This window comes from Chiloscyllium punctatum, chromosome 1 (assembly GCF_047496795.1).
Source record: "Chiloscyllium punctatum isolate Juve2018m chromosome 1, sChiPun1.3, whole genome shotgun sequence".
NCBI classification, from domain to species: domain Eukaryota; kingdom Metazoa; phylum Chordata; class Chondrichthyes; order Orectolobiformes; family Hemiscylliidae; genus Chiloscyllium; species Chiloscyllium punctatum.
In genome coordinates this window covers 73,892,830-73,910,267 of record NC_092739.1, presented here as the reverse complement: position 1 = coordinate 73,910,267, position 17,438 = coordinate 73,892,830, and the positions used below count along the sequence as shown (strand labels likewise).

Here is a 17,438-nt window from a genome sequence, read left to right as displayed (position 1 = left end):
AATGTCTTTTAAATGTTGTACTTGTACCCACATCCACCAATTCCTCAGGAAGTTCATTCCATACTCTTAAAAAAAAACTTGCCTCATGTCCTTTTTAAATCCCACTCCCCTCACCTTAAAAACGTGCCCCCTAGTCTTGAAATCCCTCATCCTAGGGAAATTATTAACTCTACCGATACCCCTCATTATTTTATAAACTTCCAGAAGTCACTTCTCAACTTATGTTCCAGTGAAATACATTCTAGCCTATCCAGCCTTTCTTTATAAATCAAACTTTCCATACCTCGCAACATCCTGGTAAAACTCTTCTGAATTCTCACTAGCTTAATGATGTCCTTCTTATAACTGGGTGATCAGAACTGGACATAGTATTCCAGAAGAGCCCTCACCAATGTCCCGTACAACTTCAACATGATTACCCAACGCCTATACTCAAAGGACTGAGCAATGAAGCCAAATGTGCTAAACTTCTCTTTAACTACCCTGTCTATATGTGATGCAAACTTCAAAGAATTCTGTATACTATCTGATTTCCGAGGTCCCTCGGTTCTACAATACTACCCAACAACCTACCATTAATTGTATAAGTACTTCCCTTGTTTGTAGTTCCAAAATGCAATACTTCGCATTTATCCAGATTGAACACCATCTACTATTTTTCAGCCAATCGACCAAGATCCCTTTGTAATCCTAAAACCTTCTGCCCTGTGTACTATTCCACCAATTTTGGTGTCATTGGCAAAGTTACTAACCATGCTTTCTACATTCTCATCCAAAACATTTATATAAATGACAAACAAAAGAGCACCCAGAACCGATCCCGTGGAACACTGCTGGAAATAGGCCTTCAGCCCAAAAAGCAACCCCCCACCACCACCAGTCTCTTGCCATTAAGCCAATAAGTATCCAATTGGCAAGTTCACCCTGAATCCCTTGCGACGTAACTTTACTAATTAGTTTACCATGTGGGACATTGTCAAACACTTTAGTAAAGTCCAAGAAAACAATGCCTATTGCGCTGCCCTATCAATCTTTTTGGTAACTTCCTCAAAAAACTCAATCAAGTTTGAGAGACATTATTTTCCTCACACAAAACTATGCTGACTATCCCTAATCAATGCTTGCCTCCATAAATCGTATCTTTCAAAATCATCCCCAACAACGTACCCACAACCCAATACTCTGATGCCAGAATAATTCAAATGAAGACTGTCCCATTGGAACAGGTCCCTTCTTCCCCAGTACTAGTGCCAAGGAGAAGGTGCCAAAAAACTGAATGGCCTGGTGGTGGCTAAGACACCTGGACCGGATGGACTATACCCCAGAGTTCTAAAACAGATAGTTGGAGATAGTGAAGGCATTAGTGGTGATCTTTCAGGAATTGCTAAAATCAGGAGGGTCCCAGAGTCTGGAAAGTAGCTAACATGACACCCATGTTTAAAAAGGGAGTAAGGCAAAAGATGGAAAATTACAGATTGATTAGCCTAACCTCATGGGTAAGATCCTGGAATCCATTGTGAAGGATGAGATTTCTGAATGCTTGGAAGTGTATGGTAAAATAGGACAAAGTCAGCATAGTCTCATCATGGGAAGGTCATGCCTGACAAATTTGCTAGAATTCTTTAAGGAAGTAATGAACAGGTTAGACCAAGGAGAGACAATGGACGTAATCTACTTGCATTTCAAGAAGGCCTTTGACAAGGTGCCACACAGAAGGCTACTGAGTAAGATAAGGGCCCATCATGTCAGAGGCAAGGTGCGAACATGGATAAAAGCTTGGCTGTCTAGCAGAAAGCTGAGTGGGGATAAAAAGGGTCCGACTCAGGATGGCAGCCAGTGACAAGTGGTGTCCCGCAAAGCTCAGTGTTGGGACCACAACTTTTATCTTATATTAATGATCTAGACAAAGGATTTGAGGGCATTCTGGCTAAGTTTTCAGACAATACAAAGATAGGTAGAGGGACATGTAGCATGAAGACCTGGGGAGGCTGCAGAAGGATTTGGACAGGTTGGGAGAGTGGGCAAAGAAGTAACAGATGGAGTACAACATGGGGAAGTGTGAGGTCATGCACTGTGGTAGGAAGAATAGAGGGATAGACTATTTTCTGAAATGGAGAGATAATTCAAAAGTCTAAAGTGCAAAGAAACTTGGGAGTTCTCTTCCAGGATTCTCTCAAGGTAAACTTGCAAGTTAAGTCAGTAGTTAGGAAGGCAAACATAATGATGGCATTTATTTTGAGCAGATTGGAATATAAAAGTAGGAATATACTTCTGTGGCTCTATATGGCTCTGGTCAGACCACATTTGGAGTATTGTGCACAGTTCTGGGACCCATACCTCATGAAAGCCCTGGAGTGTGTGTTAAGAGGAAGTTCACGAGAATGGTCCCAGGAATGAAAAGCTTAAAATATGAGGAATGTTTGAGGTCTCTGAGTCTATACTTGATGAAGTTTCAAAGGATGAGGGGTGATCTAACTGAAACAAACAGAATACAGAATGGCCTGGACTGACTAGATGTTGGGAAGATGTTTCCATTGGTAGGAGAGACTAGGACCAGAGTGCTTAGCCTTAGAGTAAAGGGAAGACCATTTCGAACGGAGAGGAGAAACTTCTTCAGCCAGAGATTGGTGAATCTGTGGAATTCATTGCCACAAAAGGCTGTGGAAGCCAGGTCATTAAGTATATTTGAGACTGAGATAGAAAGGTTCTTGATCAAGAGGTATGGAGGAAGTGGGAGAATGGGGCAGAGAAATTTAAAAGCCGTGATTGAATGGTGGAGCAGATACATTGGGCTGAATGGCCTAATTTATGCTCCTATGTCTTAGGCTCTTATGGTCTTAATCAATGTCAGACTCGCAGGTCTATAAGTTCCCCGGTTTCTCCTTACAACCTTTCTTAAACAAAGGAACAAGGTTAGCCACTCTCCAGTCATCAGGCTCTTCACCCACAGTTACGGATGATGGAAATATTTCTGCAAGGAGTCTCAATTTGCTCTCTTACTTCCCACAACGTTCTGCTACGTTAGATCAGGTCCTGTAGATTTATCCACATTTATATTCTCTAAAACCTCCCAAACTTCCTTTCCTGTATTATGAACAGATTTTAAAAGATCAAAATTCATTTTCCCTGCATTCCCGAGCCTCTATTTCTTTCTCCACAGTAAAAACTGATGCAAAATATTTGTTTAGTATCTCTTCTATCTTTTAGGGTTCAACACAAAGATGAACACTTACCTAGAAGCAGTCCCAATCCACTCCACCAGACTACCGGACCACTCAAATTAAGAAACCTGCGAGGAAGCGGAGTAAATGTGCCAGCTGCTAGTAAGACTGAGACTATGCAGTTTCAAGACTCCCTTTCCAAGCTTACTCCTAGCAAATGGACAAGCTCTGGAGAACAAGATGGACAAACTCAGATCATGACTCAGCTTCTAGCATGAACTGCCGGACTGCTGTGCACTCTGCTTCACAGAAACCTGGCTCAACTCATCCATTCCCGACTGCACACTTCAGGCTGATGGTTTTTCTATCCATCGTATGGACCGTACATCATCCTTGGGTGAGACGAAGGGTGAAGAGTTTGCTTTTTAATCAACAACTTTTGGTGCACAGACATTGCAACCCTGGGCAGCCATTCCTCCCCAAACTTCAATTCCTTATCTTTAAATGCCGCCCCTTCTATCCACCACAGAAATTTACCGCTGCTATACGAGCTGCTGTGTACATATTGCCACAAGCAAAGGTTGAGGAAGCTCTGGATGTGCTGTACCCCACCACTAACACCCTGGAGACTGAATACTCCGAGGCCCTATTTATTGTGACTGGTGACTTCTATCAAGCCAATCGAAAGAAGGTATTGCCCAAGTGTGAGAACATTATCTGCCCCACCAGGGGGCCAAACATTTTAGACCACTGCTACACCACTGTGAAAGATGCCTACCGCTCCATGTCCCGCCCTCATTACGGGAACTCCGACCACAATGCCATGTTTCTTCTCCTGGCGCATAGGCAAAAGCTCAAGCAGGAGACCCCCTCATGGATACAGGTCCAGTGCTGGTCAGTGGAGGCAGAGGATTAACTCTGGTGCTGTCTGGAATCGACTAATTGGGCCATATTAAAACAATCTGCAGGTACCTTGGACGAGTATGCCACCACCATCACTGACTTTATCAGCAAGTGTGTGGAGGACTGCATACCAAAGAAGTCAATCCGGGTGTTCCCCAACAGGAAACCCTGGATGAATCAGGATGTACAAAACCTGCTAAAAACCAAGTGTGAGGCCTTCAGATCAGGAGACCCACTCAAATATAAGGAATCCAAGCACAGAGCCATTATGACAGCCAAGAACCAATATCGATCCAAACTACAGATCTAGACAGACACCTGGTGACTATGGCAAGAACTGAATGACATCACAGGTTCTAAAAAGAGACAGTACAAGATTGCAGACGATGACACATCCTTCTCAGACCATCTCAATGCCTTCTATGCTCGCTTTGAGCAGAATTTCAGTGGAGAGGTAACACCTATTCCGACAAGTCCTGATGAACCTATCCCAGTCACTGCATCAGAGGTCAGATCAGTTTTCCTTCTTGTGAATCCAAGGAAAGTGATGGGACCAGACGGAGTACCAGGCCGTGCACTCAGAGCATACACAGAGCAATCGGCAGAGGTCTTCTCAGACATCTTCAACCTCTCCCTTGCAGCAAGCTACTGTCCCTGTCTGTTTCAAGAGGGCCAACATCATCCCTGTGCTTAAGAAGGCTCATGCAGCATGTCTGAATGTCTACCGCCCAGTGGCCCGAACTCCGGTGGTAATGAAGTGCTTCAAAAGGCTGGTCATGGCATTAATCAACCCGAGCCTCCCCACTACTTTTGACTTACTCCAATTTGCCTATCGGACCAATAGATCCACGTCAGATGCCATATCACTTGCCCTTCACTCCTCCCGAGATCATCTTGACACCAAGAACAGCTGAGTAAGAATCCTACTCATGGACGACAGTGCAGCCTTCAACAATATTATCCCCACGATTACTAAACTTCGTGATCTCAGACTGAGCCCCACTTTCTGCAACTGGATCCTCTGTTTCCTGACCCACAGGCATCAGTCAGTGAAGATTGGAGACATTTCATCCTCACTAACACTCAACACTGGAGCCCCCAGGGGTGCGTACTCAACTCCCTACTGTACATCCATTACTGCGTTGCTAAATACCAGACTAGTGCCATTTATATGTTCGCTGATGACACCACCATAGTCGGACAAATCTCAGATGGTGATGAAACAGACCACAGACAGGAGGTGAAAGACCTGGAAAGATGGTGCACTGCGAACAACCTAGCTCTCAATGCTGGCAAAACTAAGGAACTCATTATTGACTTTCGGCAGGATATTACTTATGCCCCCCTACACATGAACAGCACAGAGGTGGAATGAGTGGAGAGTGTCAAACTCCTGGGAGTGGTCATCAACAACAAGCTTTCTTGGACTCTTCATGTGGATGCACTGGTTACAAAGACCCAACAATGTCTCTTCTTCGTCAGGCAGCTGAGGAAATTTGACATGACGATGAATACCCTTGCCAACTTTTATAGGTGTGCCATCAAGAGCATTCCGTCTGGATGTATCAGTACCTGGTATGGCAACTTTACCGTTCAAGATTGGAGATGGTTACAGAAAGTGGTGAACTCGGCCCAAACAATTACAATCACAAAGGCCAACCTCCCATCTACAGAATCCATCTACCAAGACTGCTGTCGAGGAAAGGCTGCCAGCATTCTCAAAGATCCATCCCAGCCTGGCAATGTTTTTCTACAACCTCTACCATCAGGAAGAAGTTACGTATGCCTGAACACACGTACCAGCCGGTTTTGAAACAGTTTCTACCCTACTGTTGTTAGAATACTGAATGGACTCACAAACTCTTGTGGGTGGCACAGTGGTTAGCACTGCTGCCTCACAGCGCCAGTGACCCGGGTTCAATTCCCGACTCAGGCGACTGACTGTGTGGAGTTTGCACATTCTCCCCATGTCTGCGTGGGTTTCCTCCCACAGTCCAAAGATGTGCAGGTCAGGTGAATTGGCCATGCTAAATTGCCCATAGTGTTAGGTAAAGGGGTAAATGTACGGGAATGGGTGGGTTACGCTTCGGCGGGTCGGTGTGGACTTGTTGGGCTGTAAGTAATCTAATCTAATCTAATCTAATCTAATCTAATCTAACTCTTAGCATTCGCCTGTGCCTGTGTTTTCTATTTTTGCTCTGTTACCTATTATTTAGGTATCTATGCTATTTAACTATGCGATCTGCCTATATTGCTTGCAAAACAAAACTTTTCACTGTGCCTCAGCACACGTGACAATAAATTGAATTCAATTCAAAACCTCCTTGATCTTTAAGGGGTCCTACTCTCTCTCTCTCTAGTTACCCTCTTACTCTTAATAGATTTGTACCTTTCTTTTTGGACAGTAGCAGTGGTTGTAGGTGTCAACAATCTCTGGCAAATCATCCATTCAAGCAATCTTCAAAGATAAGCCTCGACAAGGCAATATTGACAGCAGATACTGGATTAGTGCTGCTGGAAGAGCACAGCAGTTCAGGCAGCATCCAACGAGCAGCGAAATCGACGTTTCGGGCAAAAGCCCTTCATCAGGAATAAAGGCAGTGAGCCTGAAGCATGGAGAGATAAGCTAGAGGAGGGTGGGGGTGGGGAGAGAGTAGCATAGAGTACAATGGGTGAGTGGGGGAGGAGATGAAGGTGCTAGGTCAAGGAGGAGAGGGTGGAGTGGATAGGTGGAAAAGGAGATAGGCAGGTTCGACAAGTCCGGACAAGTCAAGGAGGCAGTGCTGAGCTGGAAGTTTGAAACTAGGATGAGGTGGGGGAAGGGGAAATGAGGAAGCTGTTGAAGTCCACATTGATGCCCTGGGGTTGAAGTGTTACGAGGCGGAAGATGAGGCGTTCTTCCTCCAGGCGTCTGGTGGTGAGGGAGCGGCGGTGAAGGAGGCCCAGGACCTCCATGTCCTCGGCAGAGTGGGAGGGGGAGTTGAAATGTTGGACCACGGGGCGGTTTGGTTGATTGGTGCGGGTGTCTCGGAGATGTTCCCTAAAGCGCTCTGCTAAGAAGCGCCCAGTCTCCCCAATGTAGAGGAGACCACATCGGGAGCAACGGATACAATAAATGATATTAGTGGATGTGCAGGTAAAACTTTGATGGATGTGGAAGGCTCCTTTAGGGCCTTGGATAGAGGTGAGGGAGGAGGTGTGGGCACAGGTTTTACAGTTCCTGCGGTGGCAGGGGAAAGTGCCAGAATGGGAGGGTGGGTCGTAGGGGGGTGTGGACCTGACCAGGTAGTCGCGGAGGGAACGGTCTTTGCGGAAGGCGGAAAGGGGTGGGGAGGGAAATATATCCCTGGTGGTGGGATCTTTTTGGAGATGGGAAGGTCTGACCCTCAGGACCAGTGAAGCCAAATAGGCATTTGACCCCACCCCTATAGTTATCTCCATGCACTATCCAGCAGGGGATAACTATAAATAAGAAGAACCAAGATCAACAGCTTTACTTTCCCTCCCTAGCCTTAGGGTATAATTAGTTGTAGCATGCCTAGTGTTATTCTGACAGATCAACAAACTGAACAAAGACATAAAAAGATTAAATAAAAACATTTTGCAAGTTTTCAATGCAGAAAACATCCCAAGCTCAAATGGATAATTTGAGCCTATAACTGGCAAAATTGTGATTAAATTATATTTACAGTGGAGATGAATAGGACCAGGCAAAATCCTTGGTCTATGACACAATTACTTATCCACTGAAACATCAGAATAGTCCAAGAGCACTTTTTTTTCTCTTTCAAACCCAACACACAAAGAAAAATAGGAAGTGAAACACAAAGTAATTCCATCAATTAAAAACAGGCTCAATTAAACAACACATTTTTGAAGGGAATTTTCAAATTTAAAATTCCTCCTTTATCTTCTGGGTATTAAGCGCCATCATCCAGTATTCCATAACATGGATTGGAAAGTCAGATTGAGATTGAAATTAATTTCAACCTTCTGGTCCAGGAACTGTGCTTCAACCTTCTAGTCCAGTTGCTTTTACTTTCATGGATTGGGATGAATTGTTGACCATGGAGGAGAATGGAGCAAAGTACTTCTGGTCAGATGTGGGAGTTTAAAGAAAGTTCAAGGGTTAGTGCAGATTATATCTGCTATAAATCTTGTTGGATGCGAATTTCATCAGATTGAGTGGATCGGTTGGAGAGAAAGAGAGAAGCGATGAGGAATTTGCAACAGCAACAGCCTGTGATGAATGGCAGTTATAGGAAGGGGGGAAAGTCTCAGATACAGTCACATAGATGGGTTAACTCCAGGAAGGGTAAGAGAGGTAGGCAGCTAGTACAGGAGTCTTTTGTGGATATACCCATTTCAAACAGGTATACTGTTTTGGAAAATGTAGGGGGTGATGGATTCGCAGGGTAACGTAGTGCAAACAGCCAAGTTTCTGGTATTGAGACTGGCTCTAATGCAACAAGAGGTACGTCAGCTTCCAAGAGATCAATTGTATTAGGGGATTCTGTAGTCAGAGGTACAGACAGACCTTTCTGTGGCCAGCAGAGAAAAAGCAGAATGGTGCGTTGTTTTCCTGGTGCCAGGATCGAGGATGTCTCAGAGAGGATGCAGAATGTTCTCACGGGGGAGAGGGGCCAGCAGGAAGTCATTGTCCACATTGGAACCAACAACATAGGAAGGGAAAAGGTTGAGATTCTGAAGGGAGATTAGAGAGGGTTAGACAGAAATTTAAAAAGGAAGTCCTCAAGGGTAGTAATATCTGGATTACTCCCAGTACTACGAGTTAGTGAGGGCAAGAATAGAAGGATAGAGCAGATGAATGCATGGCTGAGGAGCTGGTGTATGGGAGAAGGATTCACTTTTTTGGATCATTGGAATCTCTTTTGGGGTAGAAGTGACCTGTACAAGAAGGACAGATTGCACCTAAATTGGAAGGGGACTAATATACTGGCAGGGAAATTTGCTAGAACTGCTCGGGAGGATTTAAAATGGTAAGGTGGAGCGGAGGGAAAGTTGGGACCCAGGGAGATAGTGAGGAAAGAGATCGATCTGAGATGGGTACAGCTGAGAACAGAAGTGAGTCAAACAGTCAGGGCAGGGAAGGACAAGGTAGGACTAATAAATTAAACTGCATTTATTTCAATGCAAAGGGACTAACAGGGAAGGCAGATGAACTCAGGGCATGGTTAGGAACATGGAACTGGGATATCATAACAATTACAGAAACATGGCACAGGGATGGGCAGGACTGGCAGCTTAATGTTCCAGGATACAAATGCTATAGGAAGGATAGAAAGGGAGGCAAGAGAGGAGGGGGAGTGGCATTTTTGATAAGGGATAGCATTACAGCTGTGCTGAGGGAGGATATTCCCAGAAATACATCCAGGGAAGATATTTGGGTGGAACTGAGAAATAAGAAAGGGGTGATCACCTTATTGGGATTGTATTATAGACCACCCCAATAGTCAGAGGGAAATTGAGAAACAAACTTGTAAGGAGATCTCAGCTTTCTGTAAGAATAATAGGGTAGTTATGGTAGGGGATTTTAACTTCCCAAACACCGACTGGGACTGCCATAGTGTTAAAGGTTTAGATGGTTAGGAATTTCTAAGTGTGTACAAGACAATTTTCTGATTCAGTATGTGGATGTACCTACTAGAGAAAGTGCAAAACTTGACCTACTCTTGGGAAATAAGGCAGGGCAGGTGACTGAGGTGTCAGTGGGGGAGCACTCTGGGGCCAGTGACCATAATTATATTCGTTTTAATATAGTGATGGAAAAGGATAGACCAGATCTAAAAGTTGAAGTTCTAAATTGGAGAAAGGGCAATTTTGACTGTATTAGGCAAGAACTTTCGAAAGCTGTTTGGAGGCAGATGTTCGCAGGTAAAGGGATGGCTGGAAAATGGGAAGCCTTCAGAAATGAGATAACAAGAATCCAGAGAAAGGATATTCCTGTCAGGGTGAAAGGGAAGGCTGGTAGGTATAGGGAATGCTGGATGACTAAAGAAATTAAGGGTTTGGTTAAGAAAAAGAAGGAAGCATATGTCAGGTATAGACAGGATAGATCGAGTGAATCGAGTGAAACGGGGACATGAGATAGCTTTGGCAAATAGAATTAAGGAGAATCCAAAGGGTTTTTACAAATATATTAAGGACAAAAGGGTAACTAGGGACAGAATAGGGCCCCTCGAAGATTAGCAAGGCAGCCATTGTGTGGAGCCACAGAAAATAGGGGAGATACTAAATGAATATTTTGCATCAGTATTTACTGTGGAAAAGAATATGGAAGATATAGACTGTAGGGAAATAGATGGTGACATCTTGCAAAATGTCCAGATTAGAGAGGAGGAAGTACTGGATGTCTTGAAACGGTTAAAGGTGGATAAACCCACAGGACCTGTTCAGGTGTACCCAAGAACACTGTGGGAAGCTAGAAAAGTGATTGCTGGGCCTCTTGCAGAGATATTTGTATCATCGATAGTCACAGGTGAGGTGCCAGAAGACTGGAAGTTGGCAAACGTGGTGCCACTGTTTAAGAAGGGCGGTAAAGACAAGCCAGGGAACTATAGACCGGTGAGCCTGACCTCGGTGGTGGGCAAGTTGTTGGAGGGAATCCTGAGGGACAGGGTGTACATGTATTTGGAAAGGCAAGGACTGATTCGGGATAGTCAACATGGCTTTGTGCTTGGGAAATCATGTCCCACAAACTTGATTGAGTTCTTTGTTACTTCTTTAAAAAAGATTGATGAGGGCAGAGCGGTAGAAGAGATCTATATGGACTTCAGTAAGGTGTTCGACAAGGTTCCCCATGCGAGACTGATTAGCAAGGTTAGATCTGATGGAATACAGGGAGAACTAGCCATTTGGATACAGAACTGACTCAAAGGTAGAAGACAGAGGGTGGTGGTGGAGGGTTGTTTTTCAGACTGGAGGCCTGTGACCAGTGGAGTGCCACAATGATGGGTGCTGGGTCCTCTACTTTTTGTCATTTACATAAATGATTTGGATGCGAGCATAAGAGGTACAGTTAGTAAGTTTGCAGATGACAGCAAAGTTGGAGGTGTAGCGGACAACGAAGAGGGTTACCTCCGATTACAACAGGATCTGGACCAGTTGGGCCAATGGGCTGAGAAGTGGCAGATGGAGTTTAATTCAGATAAATGCGGGGTGCTGCATTTTGGGAAAGCAAATCTTAGCAGGACTTATGCACTTAATGGTAAGGTCCTAGGGAGTGTTGCTGAACAAAGAGACCTTGAAGTGCAGGTTCATAGCTCCTTGAAAGTGGAGCCACAGGTAGATAGAATAGTGAAGGCAGCATTTGGTATGCTTTCCTTTATTGGTCAGAGTATTGAGTACAGGAGTTGGGGAGGTCATGTTGCGGCTGTACAGGACATTGGTAAGGCCACTGTTGGAATATTACATGCAATTCTGGTCTCCTTCCTTTCGGAAAGATGTTGTGAAACTTGAAATGGTTCAGAGAAGAGTTACAAGGATATTGCCAGGGTTGGAGGATTTGAGCTACAGGGAGATGCTGAACAGGCAGGGGCTGTTTTCTCTGGAGCGTCGGAGGCTGAGTGGATAGGATAAATAGACAATGTCTTTTCTTTGTGGTCAGGGAGTCCAGAACTAGAGGGCATAGGTTTAGGATGAGAGGGGAAAGATATAAAAGAGACGTAAGGGGCAACATTTTCACACAGAGGGTGGTACGTGTATGGAATGAGCTGCCAGAGGATGTGGTGGAGGCTGGTACAATTGCAACATTTAAGAGGCATTTGGATGGGTATATGAATAGGAAGGGTTCAGAGGGATATGGGCTAAATGCTGGCAAATGGAACTAGATTTATATAGGATATCTGGTCATCATGCACAGGTTGGACTGAAAGGTCTGTTTCTGTGCTGTATATCTCTTTGACTGTGAGTTGTTCCACCTCTAAATAGTGCAATTATGGATACCCACAAGGATCCTAGTTGTGTTTGAGTGGTATGTGGAACATTTCTTCTTTTTTCAGTTCACGAATGACAGTTTCCTGCTCTCACTCAGAACTGAAAAATGTCTTCAATTTTGCTCCAATTTCCACTTTTCTCTCACCTTCATATCACCTACCTCTGACACTTCCCTCCGTTAACTTGTCTCCAATTGACATGCAAGTGTATCACTGAAGGTCAATACAAGCTCAAGCAACAGTATTTCATTTTTCATTTAGGCAGTTCACAGCCTTCTAGACTCAATAATCAGCTCAACAATTTAAAAATATGACCCCGATTTTGAGGTTTTTTTTGCTATATACTGATAATAAGTTTGTTTTTTTAAAAAAAAACTGTTTCACTTTTAGATGGAGCTATTTATTACTCTGCCATTCACATTCACTCTGGAAAATGCCTTGCCTCTTTAATACTATTAGCATCACTCTTTGGTTCCATTTCAATTTTGTCATTCATTCTTTCCACCCCTCTACCCTATCCCAGACCTTCCCTTTTGTTCTTCCTCCCCATGAGCCTTCCATCATCATAATGTCTGAGAACAAATCTACCAGTTCAAGCAAGAAAATTTACAACCTGATCCATAACCTGAATTACAAATCTTCTCCAAAATCTCAAACACCTATGGACACAATACATTCAAATTAGCCTGAAGATGGGAAACTAATGCCATCCGACAGAGCACCACCTGCCAACATTTCTACTTCCTACACGAATGCCTCAGCAAACAAGTATTACCATGATGTGTCAAATACAAACCACCTCTCAACACTCCAAAACCCAGGAGAACAGCAAAACAGAACAGCAACAGAAAGCTACAAGAAATGATAAATGATACCCACAACCAACTCCACAAATACGAACGAAAAGTTTCGCCTCAAAACAAACTCTTTACACCAACACAACTGATCACGAATGGACAAATATGCTAGAATGAGCCATCAACACTAAACAACAGCAGACAAAGACAAAGAAAAGATTAGCCCCACAATAAAACCTGGCCAAGCTCTCTCTCAGTAATAACACGGACAATTCAGAGGCTTTGATAAAGAACCTGCCGAACCAACCACTCTCAGACATGGAAAAAACCATCCGAGTAGTATGGATGAACGTCAACCACAGAAACATAGATTAAAAAGGACTTGCACTGGAATCCAATCTGAAAGACAACCAACTTGGGGAAGAAGCCCAACAGGCCATCAGACAGACAGTAGCACCAACACTAAGCAGAAAGAAAGGAGGGAAGATGCTCAACACACTGTAAAGGAAAATCCTGAAAGGACTCAGAAAAGACAGAAATATCATAATCCTACTGGCAGACAAAGGGTGCATGACCATCGTCCTGAACTGAACAAAATACATTGAAAAAGCAAACACTATTCACAGATACTGATTTCTACCAGCAGGTGGCAAAGGACCCAACTTCACAGCTAGAAAACCGCATTACAGCAAGCCTGAGGCAACTACACAAGACAGGTGGAATTAACAAGGCAGACCTGAAAGAAGGTTCCAACACAACCCCAGTTCTATGGATCGCCAAAGGTACATAAACGAGGGGCCTCCCTCAGACCCATAGTCTCACTTCCTGGTACACTGACATACAGGACTAGAAAAGGAACTATAATGCAAACTGAAACACCTAGAAGAAGACTCAATGCACTCCATTCACTCCACCCAAAGGCAGCAAAGGTAAGGATGACAAGGTCATGGTTTCCTTCGACATGATGGCCCTACCACATCAATAAACATCATCTTCACCAAAGAAACACTGGCCTGACTGCTAGACAAACAAAGAACACAAACGCCTGAAAACAACAACTCCATCAGCAATGACAACATCCTCAACTAGTAGACCTGTGCCGCACAATCCACTTCACCTTCAATGACAAGGTCTACAAACAAAATCAATGGGACACTTATGGAATCACCAATATCGGACTTTTAGCAGAAGCAGTTATGCAGAGGATAGAATGAACAGCCATTCCCACGATCCAGCTTTGGGTCCGCTATGTGGATGACACCTTGGTCATCACAAAACACATCAAATTAGAAGAAACCCACAAACACAAACAACATCCTGACCTGCATAAAGTTCACCAAAGAGGAAGAGAACAATAACTGAGTCCCCTTCCTAGACGCCATAGTAGAACGAAAAGCCAATAGAGAGCTGCAGACCAGCATCTACAGGAAAGCCATACACACTGACTAGATACTCAGCTACCAGAGCAACCATCCCAACACCTACAAATGAAGCTGCATCAGGACATTATTTAAATGAGCCACAACACACTGCAGCACCCAAGAATTATAAGAGGCCAAGGAAAAACACTAATACAACATATTTAGAACAACGGGTACCCAATAAGAACAATCTGCCAATTCCTGCACAACAGACCTAAACTAAGAGAGACAATATACCCACAGACTCTGGCCACACTGCCATACAAAGGCATCTCAGAACCAGACAAAGACAACCAGACTACTCCGGCCCCTAGGCATCATGGTAGCCCACAAACCTACCACTACACTGAAACAGCCCCTGATTAGTTTAAAGGGCCCCATATCAATAACCAGCAGAACAAACATCATATGCAAAATACCCTGCAAGGATTGCAGCAAATATTACATTAGACAAATGGGCAAAAAGCTGACCACCAGGATACATGAGCACTAACTAGCCACCAAAAGACATGACCAACTATCACTGGTATCCATAAACAAACGAAAAGGGACACCAATTCGACTGGGACAATACATCAATCCTGGGACAGGCTAAACAAAGACACACAAGGGAATTCCTAGAGGTTTGGCATTCAAACTGGAACTTCATTAACAACTATTTACCAGCCTCTTAGAAACAGAACCAGAAATGATATCACCTACTACAACAAACCGAGACAGATAAATAACAAGTGGGGCACAACAACGCTTCACCGGAGCCTCACTGGTGATGTTACTAGTAATGGTGGAGTGGACTCGATGGGCCGAATTGCCTTACTTCCTTTCCTATATCTTATGGTGGCAAAACGTCTGAGAGCCAATCTACCAGCTCACGAGCAAATTTACAACCTAATATCATAAACCTTCCTTCAATTCAACTCAAAAATTTTAAACTCATTTCTCTCACCAGTTATTTGCAGGCCTATTGATTTTTTTCTAGAATTGTTCAATTTCGAGTATTTTGCTTTTATTTTGGTATCTCATTGCTGTTGATGGAAGCTAAATGTGTGACAATTGATTATCTTGCTTCCTATATTAAAGCGATTGCATGTTAGAACATCAGAATGAAATGAAAGGTACCACATAAATGCAAGTCTTCCTTTCTTTGAATACACAGTGCAATACTGAGTTATACAAATTCTTCATAATTAATTATGAAAGATGATTCAGGCAGGGCAGTGGCAATGGAAGCAACACAATCGCGCCTCTTCCATCTTACAACTGATTACCCTTGACAATATGTTGATATTTCAGATCAGATTTACCTATAATGGCGAAAAGCCCATGAAAATCCTTAAAAATTCATGTTTTGGATTATTCATTAAGAAAACAAATAAGATATCAGAAGGCTTCGAACATTCCCTGAATTGGAGTTGAATGTGACAGTGCTTCTTACCAGGAAGAAAATTGGAAATATAAATATGACTGTATAGAACTGCTCACTAACAAAAAAGACAGCATTCCATTTAGCCTGAGTACTCACCAGAAGGTCAGCAACTTTGGTACAACTTTATTTCAGACTTTGGCACCAAAGAGGCTGAATAAAATCAAAGTACTTGGTGTTCATTCCACTATGGTCAATTGAATTCAATACAAGCCGCTGCATACAGCAAGCAAATATCACCTCTTTACAGCTCGTTCTGATCGAATGTTTCGTCGTGCACTTCTAAATAATTAATGGCAATTTTCAAATCACAGATAGCGACCATTTCTGGATTGACAACTACCTTTTTAGAAACCTTTCAGCGATCCTTGGAAAACCCCAGAAAAAGTCACCATATACTTAGTTAGGAAACTGAGATCCTTCCTCTAAAAATCCCCATAGAACTTTATAATAGTTCCGACTTCCGTTCACTTAAATCTTTACAGTACATGCATGCCAAAAACTCGACAGTGGTAACCGCATAAACCGTATGACTTACTAACCACTGCCATATCCTTTCCTCAACTAGTACAAATTTCGGAATTTCAAAATAATTAATACAATGCTCAGGTGAAAACATAAGAAATATCATTTCAATTATTGCTATACCAGGTCCACGTAACTCAAAGACCATTCTAAAATATACTTTTTCTGTATTTAACCAAATAAAAGAGGAATTACTCAAACCATTAAATAATATAGAAATTAAAGCTGAATGTTTAAACATATCTGAGAACAAACTAAATGATTCCTGGTTTTGTTACAGGGTAGCAAGGGCTGTTCTTTCGTATTTTCTTTAACTCACGTTGATAATTAGTGGTCAAAAAAGACCAACCGCTTATCTCCACAACAGCAGCAATATATGCCCCAGGATACGTCCTTTCGGCTAAAATCATTTTTTTAAACAAAAAGGACTACACGTTTCCGTTACCGCTCACCTCTTTTGATAATTCAGTTAGTAGTAAAAACTATCTTTTCTCGCAGATACTTTCCATTCAGACACACGCTGCCGTCAAAGACTACTTCTACTGCGAACAACTCAATCGATTCAGAGCGCCAACTGTGGGGGAACGAGCAGACGAGTTTAATCACACACAGAAAAAGTATATCTGCTGAAAGGCAGAACACAGGATGTAAGTGTGGTTTACTGTTCAGCTATATGCTAATTGCAAAGGGCAAACAATATCTTTAAAAATATCAAAATGAAATGCCATTTGTGTTGTTGCTTTAAAAATTAAAGATGGTAGAATACACTTTGGTATTGGTTTGCATGCCCACAAGGCCTGTGTCTTATCTTGTTCTAACTTCGGACAAAATGAGATCACATATTTATTAATTTAACAAGAATAGTCCAGGAGATAGTTGTTTTGCTTGGCGTTACTATTGGGGGAATCTGCTGTCATGGAATGCCATATATGTCTGTCTCATACTATCCTCACATCCACCACATCTCTTTTTCAATTGCCCTGAGACAGAGTCAGAGATGTACAGCATGGAAAAAGGCCCTAGTCCCACTTGCCAGCACCCAGCACATATCCCTCCAAACCCTTCCTATTCATATACCCCTCCAGATACCTTTTAAATGTTGCAATTGTACTAGCCTCCACCACTTCTCTGGCAGCTCATTCCATACACATACCAGACTCTGCATGAAAAATTTGCCCCTTAGGTTGCTTTTATATATTTCTCTGCCCACCCTAAACCTATGTCCTCAAGTTCTGGACTCCCCCACACAAGGA

At 43.1% G+C, this 17,438-nt stretch overlaps 1 protein-coding gene across 5 annotated transcripts in view; it reads right to left on the bottom strand.

Annotated features, from left to right (window-relative positions):
- Window positions 1-17,438, bottom strand: part of atp10d (ATPase phospholipid transporting 10D) — a 218,547-nt gene that overhangs the window by 190,724 nt on the left and 10,385 nt on the right. For 2 of the 5 annotated variants that reach the window (XM_072568569.1, XM_072568561.1), the window contains exon 2: window positions 16,638-16,759. The exons of the other annotated variants lie outside the window; for them this stretch is intronic. The gene's annotated coding sequence lies outside the window, so the exon portion shown is untranslated. The remainder of the gene's footprint in view (window positions 1-16,637; window positions 16,760-17,438) is intronic. 5 annotated transcript variants of the gene reach the window in all.